This window comes from Meleagris gallopavo, chromosome 9, assembly GCF_000146605.3.
Source record: "Meleagris gallopavo isolate NT-WF06-2002-E0010 breed Aviagen turkey brand Nicholas breeding stock chromosome 9, Turkey_5.1, whole genome shotgun sequence".
Taxonomy (NCBI): domain Eukaryota; kingdom Metazoa; phylum Chordata; class Aves; order Galliformes; family Phasianidae; genus Meleagris; species Meleagris gallopavo.
In genome coordinates this window covers 6,983,178-7,001,225 of record NC_015019.2, presented here as the reverse complement: position 1 = coordinate 7,001,225, position 18,048 = coordinate 6,983,178, and positions in this window count along the sequence as shown.

Here is an 18,048-nt window from a genome sequence, read left to right as displayed (position 1 = left end):
TTTTTTTTTTTTTCAGAGCTTGTTCCAATCACATAAATGTGTTTCCAACACAGCAGTGTAATTTGTAGGGTTCTGGATGGGAAAATGGACTCTTCTTTTATGGTAGATTTGCATACAAACAGGCATGACAATAAAAAGGGTCTAGTGTCTCAGATATCGTATATTATTATAATTCCAAAGCCTTAATGCCTTTCTTACATCAGTGAAAGACTTGGCCCTTGCTACAAAATCAGTTAATATATTAGAGCTTTCTAGAAAACATATCATTTTGGAAAAGCAGATACATAAGGAAATAACTAGTGGGAACACTGACTCCGTTTTTTAAGGGACTTTGAAAACTAATTGCATTACAGTTAGTGGGTTTGAATTTATTTAATTATTTTATAACATAAGCACTGCCATTTCTAAAATAATGTGTTTTTGTTCATAAAAATGTTTCCATATCATCTTGCCTAGGATCCTCAAGTGAGCTCTTCTCTTTACATACATTTTGGTACTCTGAAAATATAGTTTGATGTGAACAGACATAGCCTGTATGTCCTTCTTTTGACACCGCTGGGCTTATGCTGACTTAAATGTACTTACTCCTGAGGAAATATGAAATTATTTTGTCCATAGTGTTAATTTGTATAAGATTAACTTCCAAAAGCCCATTACCTGCAGTTTAGAATGAACTCTTCCTTGAATGTATGACTGCAGTGAATTGTAAAGCTGTGTCACTAAAATTGTGACACTAAAATTGCAAAGCGCCGAATAGTGAATACTCAGCACTGAGTAGTGAGGACCTAGAAGTGGATTATGTGACAGACCATTTATAAGTAGCAGAAGTGGCAACCAGTGTGTAATTCAGTTTCAGTAAGTGAGGAATCCAATAAGTTAAGTTATGATCTTGTATTCTTTACAAAGCAAATCAAAGAGAAGAAAAATCACATTTGTTAGTTTAACAGACCTTGGAAACCTCTTACTTTACAGTGCTGCCCATATGTCAGGTGAATATCCTTTTATTTGCCACTAACAAATAATCCTTAAATTCCTTCTCACTTTATACTTAGGCATACTATTTGAATGCATACAGAATAGGAAATGATACATTTTAACACTGAATCTATTTATCTATATTCTTAGAATTTGATATCTTTATTTATTCTTTTTCATGGAATTTCCATCATGATTACTGGCAGAATTACACCCTGTGAAAGTGATTGAATTCCCAAGGTTTCATGAGAAATAAGAAAACTGTATCTTGCTTTTCCATCATCAGTTAATGCTAATGAGATAGGCATGTGCAACTGCACCCTTGTGTGTTCAAATTGACTGAAAGGCTTGCATGAAGCTGGACGGAAAGCTGGAGTTGGATGAGATTCCATGAGTTATTCATGTCTCAAAGGAAATACTTTTTGTTTGACTTCTGCTTCAACTGCTGAATAATTTTTAATGTTTTACTGTTTTTTTGTGGGATTACTGCCTTCAATAAGAATGTGAATGCATCTGAATGTGTGTAAATTAGATTAATTGCATAAGTATTAGTTCTGTGAGTAACTAAAATTAGCATCATGCTTCCTAAATAAAATGTAACCATTTAGATAATGAGTTTGTTTCTTTAAAGGCTACTCTTAAATTTGAGGAGTTACACCTGTTAGAACTATCAGTTAATCTGAATATAGTTTCAGGTGCATCAGTGTAAGTGATATACAAAAATCTTCACTCTCATCTAAATTAAAATATGCTGCAGCTTCAACTCACCCAGTTTCACAATGTACCACAACCTCATTTCATTTTGTGTTTCTGAGATAGAAGCACAGAATATTTTATGTTTTTAACGCGGCTCTCTAACCTGTGGTAAACATTTGGTGCCTCATTTTGCCAGATATACCAGATGATTTGAGTTAATAGAGGCATCTTATTCTGCAGGGGATGAAAAACCCAAAGAAAGATCTGCTTATTTAGTCTGAGCTGCTGTACAGTAATACACTGTGTGCTATACACTGCGCAGCTGTTTGAATCTATATGGTGAACTGAAGCAAGTGCAGAAGGAACAAAACTGGAAGAATACTGAACTACACTTATTGAGACTGCAGTTCTGAACTTTGAATGGCTGTATTTTATCTGCGAGAATTAGGGGAAACTGTTGTGTCCTGCATGTTTTCCTCTTCATGCTGATCGAATTTTGAGTCCTGTAGAATAACTCTCAAGACTAATTTTCCAGGAATGACAAAAAATGCGAATGAAGAAGAAAGTTACATCTGAAGAAGTATTTACTTTTTTGTAGTTGTTGTTTAGGTGAATTGAATTCTATGACTTGGGATTTATTTTAAAAACATTTTTATTCCATTTATTTATTTTCTTTTCATAGTCATGATTCTCAGTATTGAGAATATTCTCTCTGACATAAATAACAGTGGGGTAAAATAAATCCTTTGGAAATGAAAGTAATTGGAGCTTTAAAATTAAGATTCTGGAGAACTGAAAAGTTCTAATCAGGATTGATTGCTGAAGGTAAATACACAACCCTCACGAGAAGAATCTAGGAATATAAAGTGGGTGTAAGAAATATATTTATTCCTGAATAACTGGAATGAAATAAAAATAGATAGATACTTTATAAACTTTATTTCTGGTCCTGGCAAGAGAAGAGTTGCTATGAATTTCATAATTCTGTCCTATTACGTTCTTAGTAAATTGGAAAGGCAAAAATAAAGGTGTTTTTTTAAAAAAAATAAGGTGATTTTTAAATTTATATATTTACGTAATGATTTTCAAGTTGTGGTAGAAGATTTAAAATAAGAGGAAAATAAAGATCTTAAAGTTTTGACCCTTTTCTTAAATTATACACGCCTTTTCAAATTGGAAATGCTAACTCATAAATCTGTAGATTTAGATTTTCCTTTGTATAAATGCATTTGCTGCTTTAATATAAAGATATTGCTCTGAGCTATAAGCACTAAGCATACAAGGCAAACATCAGCCAGGATGAGCGTACCTGTGTGAATACTGAAATACTCATTGCAAAGAGACCATGAAAGAACGTGCCATCCATATCAGTTGTCAACTGACTAATAAATCACCTTTAGGATATTATTTTTTATAAATTGAAGATAACTTTCATTAAATGTCATGTTTCTGACTTCATGTTGTTTGTATTTTAAAGGAACAGACATAAAGATATTTTGCTACTTCAGGATTTTTTGTATCGTATTCAGCTTCAATGTGTTCTGAAATTGTTTAGCAAACCTTTTTTACACAGTTTTTACTGACTACTTCCATTCAAGCAACAGATTCTGCAACAAGAGAACTTGTTGATATCTAGAAAGCTCTTAGGTTCTTTCCAGAGTTCAGATTCATAGCACAGCTTCTTTTTAGGTTACTGCGCAGATCCACCTGGATAGTGTAGATGACAGTGACATCCAGGGATACTTCTGTCTTTCTTTTGTGACACATTAGAATACCTTAATCCAAAATTTCTCCAGCAACTGAGCATCGAGGGGTCAAGAACTCTGTGTACTTGCTGGTAGAGAGTTCGTTCATTAAAACATCTTTATTTTCATCTTCTGATTTAATGCTTAACGTCTCCTGCTTGTATTTTCTTGACTTCCTTTAGACTATAAATGAAGGATTGGGCCATTAAATTTACAGCAAAAACCACTCCAGATTAAAAAGGAAAGAAAAAAACAGGAGAAAATATAATTGGTATAAAAGTTGTATAAATGAAGTTTCTTAGTATTTTTCTTTAAATAGTGAATTATTCAGTATTTTGATGTTAATAATTAAACAGAACCCAAAGTAAGATATCAGCAGGACATATGTGGGATGGGTGGTAGTTCAAGCTTGATCTAAAAGGCTTGTCTTTGTATTGAGGTTGGGCTGAAGCTTTGATCTATTTATAATGAGTATTCTAAGGGTTTACTAATTATTTTAAACCTGAAGAGAATCTCATAGTCCATTTTTTCACTTGGAAAGGAACCAAAAATAAACCTTGCTGGAAGATAAAGGCAGAAAGTCATAAAGTTCAGGCATGTTTTTTAAAGTTAAAGCACAACCGCCCACTGGCTATAATTTCAGATAAGTTCAGAGTATTTTCTCTCTCTCATTCTGTAGTACAACAAAAATTTCTGAAGTACTTCTAACTTTTGACCAGTGATACGCATCCTTTATTTATCACACCCATTTAAAAAGTTTGCTGTCATAAAGTTGAAATCATTTTTCTTTTGTCTTCCTTGGAGTTGTACGTATATAGAAACATGAATTGGTTTCATTACCCACCATATTTAAGCTTATAACAAACTAAATTAAATAGCACTTGTTTAAGAGAAACAGCAGGACTGTAAATCATTTATACAAGAAAATTGTATACAATATGTTAATGACTGCACAAATACAACCTGAAAGATAAATCTGAATTTATCTCTGCTTAGAACATTGCTCCTGGTTTGAGAAGCCTGAATGTTTAATTCCATCTATAAAGGCAGAAGAGTTATTCTGCTTTATTACAGTTTATCTGTAGGATAATTTTGTCATTTCTCAGTGGACAAACTTTAACGTCTGCAGATGCACAGTACACAAATATCATTTCCTAAAGTGATTATTATGATATGGCAGTGAAAGGAATCAGGTGGACCTAACAATCTCCTCTAGCTTTCTAACTATAAGCACAGCAGTTTTTAAGCTGCACAGCTGTAACAGCTGGATATTTTCATTGTGTTTGAGGGTTCATATAAATATTCCTCATAACACTAGTAACCAGGCTAGAGAACTGACACACACTGGCATCACAGCTAGCAGAAATTCATTTAGAGCAGTTATGTAGATTCTAGCTTTGAATCAGACATTTCCAAATCTGGACTAGTACGTAAGGTAATTTTTTCTGATTATGTGGCAAGTAGTTTTTTTTTTTTTTTACAGAGATTGTTATTTTAACTTACTGGATGATAAGCACAAGTACTTTTTCTTGCTGAAAATTATATAGTTGTATAGTAGTGTATAGTTATAACAAACAGTGAAGCACTGTTTTTGAACTGAACGGAAAATGGAGCACTTAACTACGTAATAAGAGCTACTTACAGCATGGGAGAAATATTTTTTTCCATTTGCTAGGAAGTTTTCCAGTTTTCAAGGTATGCTGACTAGTTTAATAAATCCATAATACTTTTTTTCCCCTTGAATCAGTATTTCAAATTAAAGGTGAACCTATTTTCATGGTTCAAATAATTTTCATTAGCAGAAAGGAAAAATATGCCCCATAAGCCTTGTACTGCTAAGAATTATTTAAAACAGTTCTGAGAAGCAGTTTCTACTTTTTCAGTTGTGCAGAATGCTCAACAAGTTTTTGTCTTTGATAACCTCTGGCTGATATTAAAAAAACTGACACGGGTTCTTTGACTAGGCACAAATGTGATAGCAGGGAAGGTTGGTTTTTTATACCTTTATCGTGGCAGAAGATTAAAGAAATGAAAGTACTGCTACCTACACATCAAGCTCATATTTACACCTGTATCTTATCCTTGCGATTAAATTTTTATAGAATCGTAGAATAATTCACAGCGGAAGGAACCTTGGGAGTCTCTAGACCAATATTCACTTGCTCAGAGACATGTCAGCAATGAATTCAGAGCTGGATGCTCCAGGCTTTGTCCAGGCAGGCCTGGAAAACATCCACAGATAGATTCCACATTGTCCCCTGGCAACCTGCTCCAGTGCTTCATTATCTTGAGTGATACATATATCTATTTGCCTTAATATTCAGTCAGAACCTTTCCCGTTTCTGTTTATGGCTGTTTATTGTTCTTCTACCATGTACCTCAGTATAGGGCTTTGCTCTGTCCTCCTGTGCCAGTAGCTCTTTTCATCCTTGAAGCCTGTCTTTAGGCACAAAGACCTTTTCCATAAAGACAGAGGCAGAAAGGTGAGGTCTTTTCTATGTCTCCTTTGATGTCTGTCTCCACTTTCATATCCTGTGTATGTCATTTTTGTACTGGAGTTCAGACATGTATTCCCTCTGAAACCAAGCACGTCTCCTGCTGTGTCTGCTCATTTTCCTGGCTTATTAGAATGGAGCGTTCTTCTACTTGCAGGTTGCCCTTAGAAGTCCAGCTCTCTTGAGACCCTCTTCTTTTCAGAGCTGCCTCACACAGGATCCCACCCACCTAAGCTGAAGTCTGCCACTTATAAGTCCAGTGCCTATACTCCACTACTTGTCTTCCTTTGACCTCCATGCCTTAACCGAATGTTGACAAGGTATTGTGATTTCAATGGCACTATAGAAAAGTTCCCACTGAATGTAGCATCCCTGGCCTTGTTTGTTTGTGACTAGCAGATCCGCCTGCTGTGTCTGATAATTTGTGCCATGGTCTTTGGTTCAGCCACAGAGACACTGAAGAATCAGAATCTAAAGAGGGGATATAAGGAAGAAGGGGACAGACTCTCACAGGATCTGTTGTGATAGGACAAGGGGAAACGGTTTCAAACTAAAAGAGGGAGATTTAGATTGGATATAAGGAAAAAGTTTATCACAAAATGGTGAGGCACTGGAACAGGTCTGTCTGGAGAGGTGGTGGATGCCCCATTGCTGGAGACATTCACGATCAAGCTGGATGGGGTCTGAGCAATCTGATCACTGCAGGGAATTTGATCTAGATGACCTTTAAGGTTCCATTCCAATTCAAATGGTTCTACGATTCTATGATTCTGTGGCAGTATTCTTACATTATTTCCTCATGGGCTAACCACAGGCCCAATAATACATCCATCTTTTGAAAGAGCGGCTCACATATTTAATGAACCTAGTTCTAAGAAGGTCAGCTGTCTACACTGTAGAAGAGCTGGATATGATCGTTCTGCAGTGACTGCTTAACCACCATTGCTGAAGTAGTGTATTTCAAAAGTCAGAGTGACCTTACTTAAAAAAGAAAATGGAAAAAAGGTTAATTTTCCAGAGAAACTGAGAACATCAAATTAATCAAATAATATGCAGTAATCTGTCTTTTAATTAACATTCTTATGTTACTAGACACATCTTTACCAAATTAAACGAGGTGTAGCTATTGTTTGCTAATTAACTACCAGTTGACCATATAAGGATTTGTCAAGTGCATCTTCCTGGATTTAATAAAGAGACAACTTGTTACAAATTTAAATGAATCTAGATCTAAGTAGTAAGTACATAACCCAAAAATATTAGAGATAGAGCTAACCAATTTCTTAGCTGTACCAAAAAAAAAGTTGGTAACTGAAAAGATCTGTAACTGTTCACTCATAGGATTTCACATAGGTGCTGTGTTTTAAAACAATGTAACACATATACTGGGCCAGGAAAGTAGAGATATCCAGTGTCATCAAATCTAGCATTTAGAGAATAATATTTATAATGCCAAAATATTAGAGATGGTTTATGCCAAAGACCTGGAATGCTGTAACAGTGAATCTCTCACTCACCACACCAACATCAGCATTGACTCCAACTGAACAACACCAATGGGAATCTTGCCCAAGTCAATGGAACATCCATACACATCAGAAGAATATAGTACTGTTCTTTGAAATTAATTACATCTGTGTAACATTAGCTTTATAAGGTGGCTTTTCTTTGTGTTATTTAAAATGCTTTTATATAAAATTCCAGTAGGAAATTGAAAGAAGTGGGCCATACTTTTCTCTAATGTAAAATATTTATTTTAATTAATTTTTCCCATCCTTTCTATTTTACTAATGTCAATACAAAAGGAGTTATTAAAAGCTCCTAGCATCCTGTCTGAATGACATGCAACTAGAAACCATATATGATAAACTACAATACTGAGAAGTTACTGAACAAAAAGCTACTTAATTCTTATTTATTCTGATTAATTCTACAACTTATTGATGAATTCAGACATGCTGTAATAATCCACTAGAAAAGGAATATACAATAAAACTGATTTTTTGCTTCTCTGCTCTATATTTTGCCAACATAGCTAAAGAGAGAAACATATGGCTTGTAGCTTGTGCACATTTTCCTTGGGGTTGTGGTAATTTCTGTCTCAACAATAATTAAATAAATTAAATACATTGCATATAAAAGACAACAGTAGCTTGGATATATGCAGAAGCCTTATTAAAAAAAAAAAAAAGTAGCTGTTCTCAATGTTTAACTTCAGTCTTTTAAGCCAGTCTTTTTTTTTTATCATATGTTGTGTTCTAGTATAATGACAATTTTACATAGTTATGTAAGAAAAATATTTCATTAATTATTGTTTATCTCAGTATAAGAACACACTAATTCACATTAAAGAAAAAAAGTTTTGCCATGGCTTAAATATATACTGATAACATAGGATATACCAGCTTTTGTAGCTGATAAAAACAAGATTTCATGGATTCATTTAAGAAGCACAGACATATTCTCTGTTCATAAGAAGAAGAGTTTTTTAAATACTGCAAAGCAGGCAATTTAGAAGAACTGAGGTCTATTTCTCATAATTATTGCCCTTATATAACATAAAATATATTAGAAATAAAATAAAAAAAAAAACAACCCACATTTACTAACCAGTGACAACTGAATAAAAATATATACAAATAACTTTCAAAAACTTAGGCTTATTTAACTCAGTATTTACCATGTTTAAACTCCCTAAAGACTACTGTAATTAGTTTTCTGCCTTACAAGTAATTATGAGCACCTGTAAGTTTAAAAAAAATATTTGTGTCTGAGATACGATCCCTTGAGTATTTTTATTTTAGAACTTTCCTCATTTGCTCTTCGAAGTTTTTTCCACTAAATTCTACTCCTGGGATACTTTAAATGGAAGGAAATCCTCCTCTTTAATTACTTTTAAAACCAGATGAGACCTGAAATTATACTAAGAATGTTTTTCCTTCCCATGATCACTTCAGAGGGAATGTCATACATTCAAGATAGTTAAATATTGCCTGATAAGACAGTGAGATAAGCAAGGCTGTACAGGTTATATTCAGATAAGCATAGCCTTAAAACGGTTTTACATTCCTTGCATTTAAGTTCTCTGAAAATTTCATAGCAGATAGCAACAACATATGGGCCCATTTTAATTGCTCTACGTAGTTCACTCCATAATGGCCACATCTCTTGAAATAATTATAAGTAAGCAGGAATGTTGCAAGACAGCTGCACAAAATCTGCCTTGCTGTGGATCCCTGAATGCCATGGGATACCTCACTGATGTCTTGATGTCCTACTGTAAGAACAGGATGGTGGTTCATCAGTCTTACTAGCTATATAGTGACAGAAGTGCGAAATTTACAAGTAGGTGGATCTTAAGGAAGATCTCTGTTAAGGAATGGTAAGTCAACACTTCATTTTTTCTCACTGTTCTATTTCACCCTTTCAAAATAGACTCTTTGGAAATTATGCAGTACCACAAATAAGAACATGCTTTTGACATTGAAAACCCAGCCATTATGTGTCTATGCTCTTTTTTATTCTTAGAGTTGTAGTAAATCAAAGCCTGAAGAAATAGTTCTTCCATACCTATATGTTGGCTTTTATCTTTAGGCTGAAAAATTTCCTCAGTAAGAGAATTTTGCTTGATCTGAGAAACAGACACAATAAGGCATAAAGCCTACAAAGAATTACCCATTAATTTGGCAAGCCTAAAACACTGACTTTTGTTTTGTTTTGTTTTTCCACTGTATTGATCATAAAATGATTTTGGCATTCATTTAAGCATAGTAGAAGCAGGGAATAATATTTTCTTAAGATACCTTCTGATTTCTGTGCACTGAACTACCAATACAATCTGATGAAACTACTTCTTCATGCAAGCAAATTCCCAGTGACAGATAAAAATCACTAGAAGTGATTTGGTTTAAAAAGAACTTAATGACTGTCATATATGCTCCTAAAACACACTCTAATTTCACACAACTGTCCTTGGAGTATGGAGATGTGTAGCCTTAAGATTTTAAATCTATAATTAATTTAAAAAAAGACAAAATGACCAACATGAGAATCTTCACCAGTTTGTGGTGGTGAGGAATTCAGACCTTTTCACTTCTGTATTCTGCTTCTGTAGAAAGAAATACCAATTTCACAAGCTTTATGAAGAAACATGCTGGCCCAGTCTTCAGTTTGGCTGACTGGGAGACCAGGGAACAACTCCTGTTATACAGCTCAGTAAAAGCCTACCTGGCTTTAATTTTCATTTTTGCTCCTCCTTTAATCTCTATTAAAGACACTGTAGACCCTATTCTTGGAGGAAAAAATATCTACTCTTTTTAACCTATAGCAGTTTCAGAATTTTTCTGGCTTCTGTAGAACTTCAATACTAAACTAAGAAAAGGTTAATTAATACCAGATCAAGAAGCATAGTTTGCTTCAGAATGCTTTTCCTGTGTCTTGTCATGCAAATACTTAAAAAGAACAGGAACAGTATGAAGCTATTTATCAGCCCAATGCTTGCCTCATAAATTGCCCATAGGAGAAGGTCTACTTGAGGACCCCTTGATATTGCCAGGGGATCAGCTCCACCTTGTAACATTTGACCTAGTTAAAGACTGCATTCGAAGGGGAACTAATCTAGATTTCTCAGAAAGAGTAGAAATGAAAGTGGTTGCTTGCAGTGGTCCTGGCTAGGTATATTCACCTTGCAATTGTATTTTCGCAAGAGTCTTTCTCCCAAAGAAGAGGTTGGGAGTCTATTGTAATGTCAAATCTGACTCACTGTTACTATTAAAAGTTACCAGCTGTAATTAGTGGAGAAGTTTGAAGCTGCAGTGTTGTATTGTCAGTTGTAACAGCTTTTAATTATCTTATTTTTTTTCTTTAAAGTGATCAGCTTTGCAGAAGTTGAATTTGCTTTTATCATTTTTTACTCGAGAAATGAGCTGACACATTTAATATAATTTAGATAGAAATACTGTTACTTAGGAAAACAATTGGAATCTGTTAACTTGTTAGAGGATTTTGAATACTGGAGACAGCCATAGTACTTAGAAGGATTTTGCCATCATCCAATTAAAATAGTCCTCCATTCTCTCTAATACCATTCTATCTGGTCTTAAAATGCATAAGACTAATTACATTAGTGTACAGAGGCTTGCGTGGCTAATACTATTGGCCATTTCCTCAAATAGAAGAATTATAAATAATTAACCACTTTGCAAATAACACCAGTGTTTCTCTTCCAGGACCAGTTTTGATACACAGATATGCTGTCACTTCTGCACTGCTTGCAGCAGCATATAATACTCAAGCTTAGACCAGATGTGAATGTTGAAACTACAACTGCCCATTCCATTCTCCCTCCAGCTTACTTAACTCATCAGAAAACCAAAACCTTTTGTTGCTATTTCTAATCTGGTCTTATACTGAGGATAGAAACAATAAAGACTGAGCCTTATAGATTAGCCTGGTAATAGGACAAGCCTTCTTATGCATGACTTGACTCTCTTGAAGACCCTTCCCTCCCTATCAGAAAAAAAAAGAAAGAAAGAAAGAAAAAAAGCTTAAGATTTCCAAGGAAAGGCCATGGTTCTTTTGGAAGAACTCTGGTGAAAAAGTCTGAGTTAGCAGACTATTCTGGTGCATGCAGCAATTTAGGAAGCTGGATACAGTTGTACTATGTAGCATTGTTATTTTTGTCAGGCATCGTACTTGTCAATGTGCACAAGCACTCAGATAAATGAGAGAACCCATCACCCAAGGGATGTCACACCAACAAAACAGTCACAGGTCCTCTACTTCAGACATATATAGTTAAATCAAGGAAGTTCTTTAACAGTTGTCACTCTTAAAGAAGGAAAACTGCTAGGCAGAAAAGGATGGGCTGCATTGATAGTGCAGCCACTCCTGCAATCATTACTGATAGTTTCACTTCTTGGATTCAGCTCCACAGTTGATTGCTCAAGACTGGAAAAAGTAAAATTTGTCAGCTTCTTGAACCCACACGCATACACACATACATACACAAATATATGCCTGAAGTAAGATTACAAATTGAACCAGAAAGAGAAGATTCAGAGTATTATGCTTCCAGAGTAAATAGGATTTTGAAATAGCATTTGACTTGAACTTGAAGAGCACTGGATGAGCTATCCAGCACTGGGTATGTATTTCCCAGTGTTGTGGGAACCTGAGTCCTGCTGAAGCTTAGGGGGGCTAAAACACTGGTTCTGATTAAATCATTTCCAATTTCACTTACTTTCACAGTGACATATCCAATTAGAACATTTGAAAATTAGTTAATAGAATTTGAAATAATAAGGTACGTTCCGTATTTTCTAATAACTTTGAACATAGCCTTACCACAAGTCTCACTGTACCAAGGAAAGCATGAAGGGTAATTTGTAATTGAGTAGGGAAATGGAGTAGTCTTTTTTACTTTGAGGGACTATTGGCTTCTCCTTGAGATTATTAAATTTTCACTCCAATGTACAAGAAAGCAGTATATCACCAAGATGAAATGGAAAGCTTAATAAGCACTGCATCTCTTGATGTTTACAGAAACCTTGCCAACTATTTTAAAAGAAGCTTAACTGAACTCTAAAATACTGACACAAATGAAATTAAGAGGAAATAGCCCTTGCAATGGTAATATCAGATATACCATCCACACTATTAAAAATCTACACTGTTCTTCAATCTACTAGATGAAGAAATGAGAATTTACCTGTCTGGGATTATTAGAAAATCCAAGTTGCAGAAAAAGACTGGCATTTATTTTTTCAGAAAAAATGTAGAAAAATGTAGAAATCATACAAGTAGTTTGATTACTTGCAAAACAAGCTTTTAAAGAAAAGTGACTGGTTTTTCTTAACAAGAAAAAGCTGGGTATCTCATATTCAAAAACTTTACAGGAAATTCTCAAAATCCCACTCTACAGAAAAAAATCTTAATTCTCCTATTTTTGCAGATTTGTAACAGGATAAAATTATTTTGAAATCCAGTGAAACAAATGAAGTGTTAATTCTTGCAGAACTTTTAAGATCATTATAGAGTACTTGTTATTGTTAGGCACTAGGTGGCCTGCTTGCTAAAACATAATAATATAGACCTATACATAAGACTATTTGCAAAAGCTCTGGATGAAAATAAATAAATAAAAATGCATCTTTCATTTCCAAGGGAGGATGTTGCATTTAAATTATCATACGCAAAGTAATGTGCAATGAGAATCTAAAGACAGTACAACCTGCCTAAACACAACTTAGTGCACATTTATTTTGCTCTTTTCTTGCAGATCATTAATATTTAGTTCCTCTCCGTATGCCATTCATATTTGCATTGAAAATATTCTCCCACCCTGTAGTGTCTTAGCAGTGCTGACATCACTGAGACATCCACCTACATGTGACTTTTTTCTTCCCTACTACCACAAAAGGTTGAAGATGCCCACAGACAGAAACCATACCGATCTGTTTATTCTCAAAGCAAAAGCTCTTGCTTCTCCTGTGGAAAACACAACGTAGTAGTAACATTTGTCTTAGAAACCTGCTTGGGTTACTGAATTATGCTCAGAAACTTAAAAAGGGTCAGTATTATTTATGATTTCTGAAGAGCAGATGTAAAAACAAACAGTTGTTCACATATACTCTATCTGATCCCAAGACAGTGATGTACAAAACAACAACAAAAGAAAATCAAGCAGAGTACACAGTGCAAAGTCTCACATCACCTTTAAAAAAAAAAAATATATATATATATATATATATAAAATATATATATATTTCAGCAATGGAAGACTAGAAGTGACCAATACTCCTTAACTCTTGCAACCCGAGTTCTGTGCTGGAATAAAACATGATCAACTTTTTAAGCAATTTTAACATTTTCATATGTTCATTGGTGACTCTCTTTAGTATCAGTAAAGATAAGTACTGACTTGAAATGGCCAGCTTATGGACATTTTAAAATTAGACAACAAATAGTATATTTTCTTTATTTAAAATTTTATGAAAGAAACATTTTGGTGACAAGCTACTGATAAACAAAAATAGTTGCATTGCTCAACTGAATGGTTAAAAACTTAACTACAATTTTATTTCAATATACTTATTCATATATTTCTTTTCAAGTCAAATACAAGATTAATGAAATAGCTGTTTTTCTAATGATTTTTTTATCTATCTCTGATGTAATTCTAAGTTATTAGTAGTCAAGGAGATTGCAAAGCTCTTACTGTTTTCCAGAGAGCATGATAAAAAAAACCATACATCTGAGCATAATCTGCATTCCAGACAGCACTATTTTGGTCATCAGCTTGAAAATTCATCATATTTTTTTTAACTGCATTCCCCTAATGTCTCTGTGATAAAACTAACAAATAACATGCACTGATGTCTAATAGTATAAGAAAGGAAACTGTGTGAGCAGCATAATTACTTGTTTCATTTTTCTCCTGAAATCTTCTTGAAATCTCATGAATTTAAACAATTCTGCTCACTGAATATATTTTTCTAGGACAAAATAAATAGATTTCAAGGTGATTTTTATTTTAATCAGAGTAAAAGTAGAACACACCAGCAAATCTTTGATAAAGCACGTTTGACACGTTATGTTTCATGAAGAGTTCTCATTTCTTCTGTAACAAGAAACCATTGCATGCTGACAGAAGAACTAGAAGTATTTGTATTTGTGTGATTTGATCAAAAATTGTATGCCTCCGTATTCCAGCCAAGTCTGAACATAAACCTCTTGAACTGATTTGAAAAAATCAGACTTGGCAGTATTCCTTGAATTACAGAGAATGATTTTCCATTTGAAACAATGCAGCATTCATCCACTGTGCACTGAGGGATAATATATCTCCTCAAGCTGTCAGAAAAGAAAAAAAAAATAGTGATATGTGGCATACAACCAAATAAATAAATAAATCATCACTAATGCTGGCGTTGGCAGTAGTCAGCAAATAGATGATATGCATACTTCTACTGATGCATAGAAACATATCACTGCGAGACATTACACTGCCTCTAGGAAACCATCATCTCTAGTTATGAGAAAACAGGTGTCATGTGCAGAGTCATGTAAAATACAGCAGAGTTGTGTTGGACAAATAGGGTTGCAGATCCCATGGAGATGTAAGACAGTACATCACTCTTTTTAATAGTCTCAGGTTTGAGAATGTTAAAAATACGTCGTAATACTTTGCAGTATAAATGGGACTAAAGTCATGAAATTCCAGCAAAGTATTCCAGTAGTCTTGTTAAGCCATCTGATATTTTAGTCCCAATAATTATGTTGTTACAGAAATTGTGGCTACTTTTAAATACGATAATACCATAATACTTCCAATCCCTGTAGCTGAACTCTTCCCTGGGAAATTTGCTCTAGTGCATTTAATACATATCAAAGCTGATACAACATTGTAACCCTGATAGATTTTGGTAACATAACACCAAATTTTCTTTACTAAACACTCTGGGTTTGAATTTTGAAAATTCTGAGCACCTGTAATTTTACTGGAAGTCATTAGGAGACTGACAGTTACATAAACATTGTAGGGGTTAAAGATTTAAAATATTATTTTCTCTGTTCACTAAATCACAAGTCAACATTTCTAATTCTATCACCAGAAATTGATGGAGCAGTAAATCTTGGCACTGTTGTTCTTATCCCTCGTAAAGCAACATATAATTATGTCCTTATGTCATTTGTGTTGATCTTACTTAAGTCATTCACAATAGCTTCTCAGTAAAAAGAAAAAGATCAATTTTCTTGGTAGGTCTTAGATTTGGAGACATAATTAGCTGATGAAAAGGAATAATCTATCTGCCATTTTTTCATGACATTTATATTACAACTCTAATAAAAACATCTAATCTCCAGAAATAACTGAAAAGTATTTGGTCATTTTTTGTGAAACAGTGAGTCTTATCATAATCAGAAACAGGATGAAACTTACAAATGATACCAGCATTTAATACAATCCCATGTTATTAGAAGATTCTCTGTGTTGTGATTGCTTTAGCTAATTGGCCAGTATGTGATTTTGGGGCTTTTGGTTTTTTTTCTTTGCACTTTTTTTTTTTTAACACATTCAAATAATAAGCTTTATTCAGGAGTGAAGGTTGAAGTCCCTTCATTTATATGCAGAACCAGCTTTTTCACACGTGTTTATGGAGTATTAGCATGACTATCACTTGTGTCTAAATGTTTTGTGATTCTGTGAGGCTGGCAACACCGAGACAATGAACATGTGTATTTCTAGACAGGAAAACTTTGTACACATTCTAAAAACTTTTATTTCATTGTAACAATGAAACAATTCTCAGTGAGAAGGCAGTGACAAAATGCAACTAGTACAATTTCCATGGCTTCAGTATAATTTCATAGCAAGGAGCCTCAGTGTCTTCAAAAACTTACAGAACTTGGCAAAACCTCTATTTATTAATTTTTTTTTCTGAGACTTTGTTAAGCATCTGGTTTACCATGGCAGGCTATAGTTGAGCGTATAGCTTGTTTAGATCTGGCTTAACATTTGTAATAGAATGTAAAATGAAGTATTCAGTGCAGATGCATAACAATATGTAAATATTTAATAAAGTTCTGTTGCTGGGATGTGTGGGCTCTCTCACATTACACTTAAGATAATCCATTCCATTTCCAAAGCCATAGTTCTGGCACATTTTGTAAATCCTGCAGAAGAAGCCGCTGATTTCAGTGGACTTGAATCGATTTAGGAAATCTGAATCAACAGGAAACTCTCTGCCACTTTTTATAGCACATTTACTATACAAGTAAAAGAAAATTTAAAATAGGGAATCAGGCCTAGCATATCAAATTACTGCAATAGATTTTATAGGGATTTTTATAATAACGTTCCATCCTGTGACTTTTTACTGAGTATTTTTAGGACAAGTAGTCCAACTGTTTTTGGCATCTGCCTTCTTCCAGGTCTAAAGAGCTACACACTGCCACTTCCACTGGATAATCTAGTTTTCAATCCTCTTTCCAGAACCACTTTACTCTAGTGCTCCTGGCACAGAATTTCAGTGCTTTGAGAAGCAATCCGTGTGTCTGCAATCTCTAGAGCAGTTTGGGGCTCTGTCAGGTTGAGAGGAGCTATGCACTAGAAACTATTTTCCCAGGAGAGTGAAAGGATTATAGTGGTGTTTGCTTTTTTTACTTTTACTTTAATAATGGGAAAATAATTTTTAATTGTATCTATAGAAACTACATAATTTTAGACTTTTTTCTTATGTAACAAAAATGCATTATACATTTTACTAAGAAAAGAAAAAATTCTCAAAAATTTATACTAATTCACTTGTCAAAAGTTGGCATATCTTTATTAGTCATGCATATGGTAATACTGAGTCATTAACAGTTCAGTCCTACGCCGTTAATATATGAAGTATTAAACAAAACGTTGTTGCAATTCCTGCGTATTTTCCAATGCCTTTTCTGATTAAAAGCTACACCAAACATTAAGAAAACAGAATTTTGCAGCAATCAGAGTATAAAATAGCCATTACTGTTACTGCTGGCTTTGACTACAGTTGTGGAATCAATGTGTTGAAGTAAAGGTTGCTGTATGGTACAAAGATACAGCAAGAATTCCTCCTTAGACCAGGAAGAACAAATAGCTAAAAATAGAGTTGTGTCAGATGGAAATAATGGCATTATTTAATGTGATTGGTGGAAGAGCATGAGAGACAAACAACGTTATCAACAACGTAAGATAGGAATATGTGAGGCTTGACCTTAATCCTGTTAACTCTAACAAACTCAGGTCAAACTCAGACATTCTTATGACAAGCAGCTTTTCATTTCCTTTTAGATACTTTTATTTTCTGTAGTTATTAGGAGAAGGGTGGTTCATTTTCTCCTCATAGGTTTTTCTCAAACTGCACAGTGCTGCAGCTGCTATTGATGACCCCTCAGTGCATTTACCACCTTTCATCTTGAAAGATCCCCAAAGCGCTTCACAGACTCTAAATACGGAGATTATTTCTTGAAAGTCTGCACCAAGACCATCGCGCTGAAGGAGCTCTGGGAAGGGGAGCACAGAATAATTTATCCCATGGATGCTATGGAACTCAGGTTACTTGGGCCAGAATGCGTAGAGGGTCACAGTGCAAGTGCTTATTCATGTA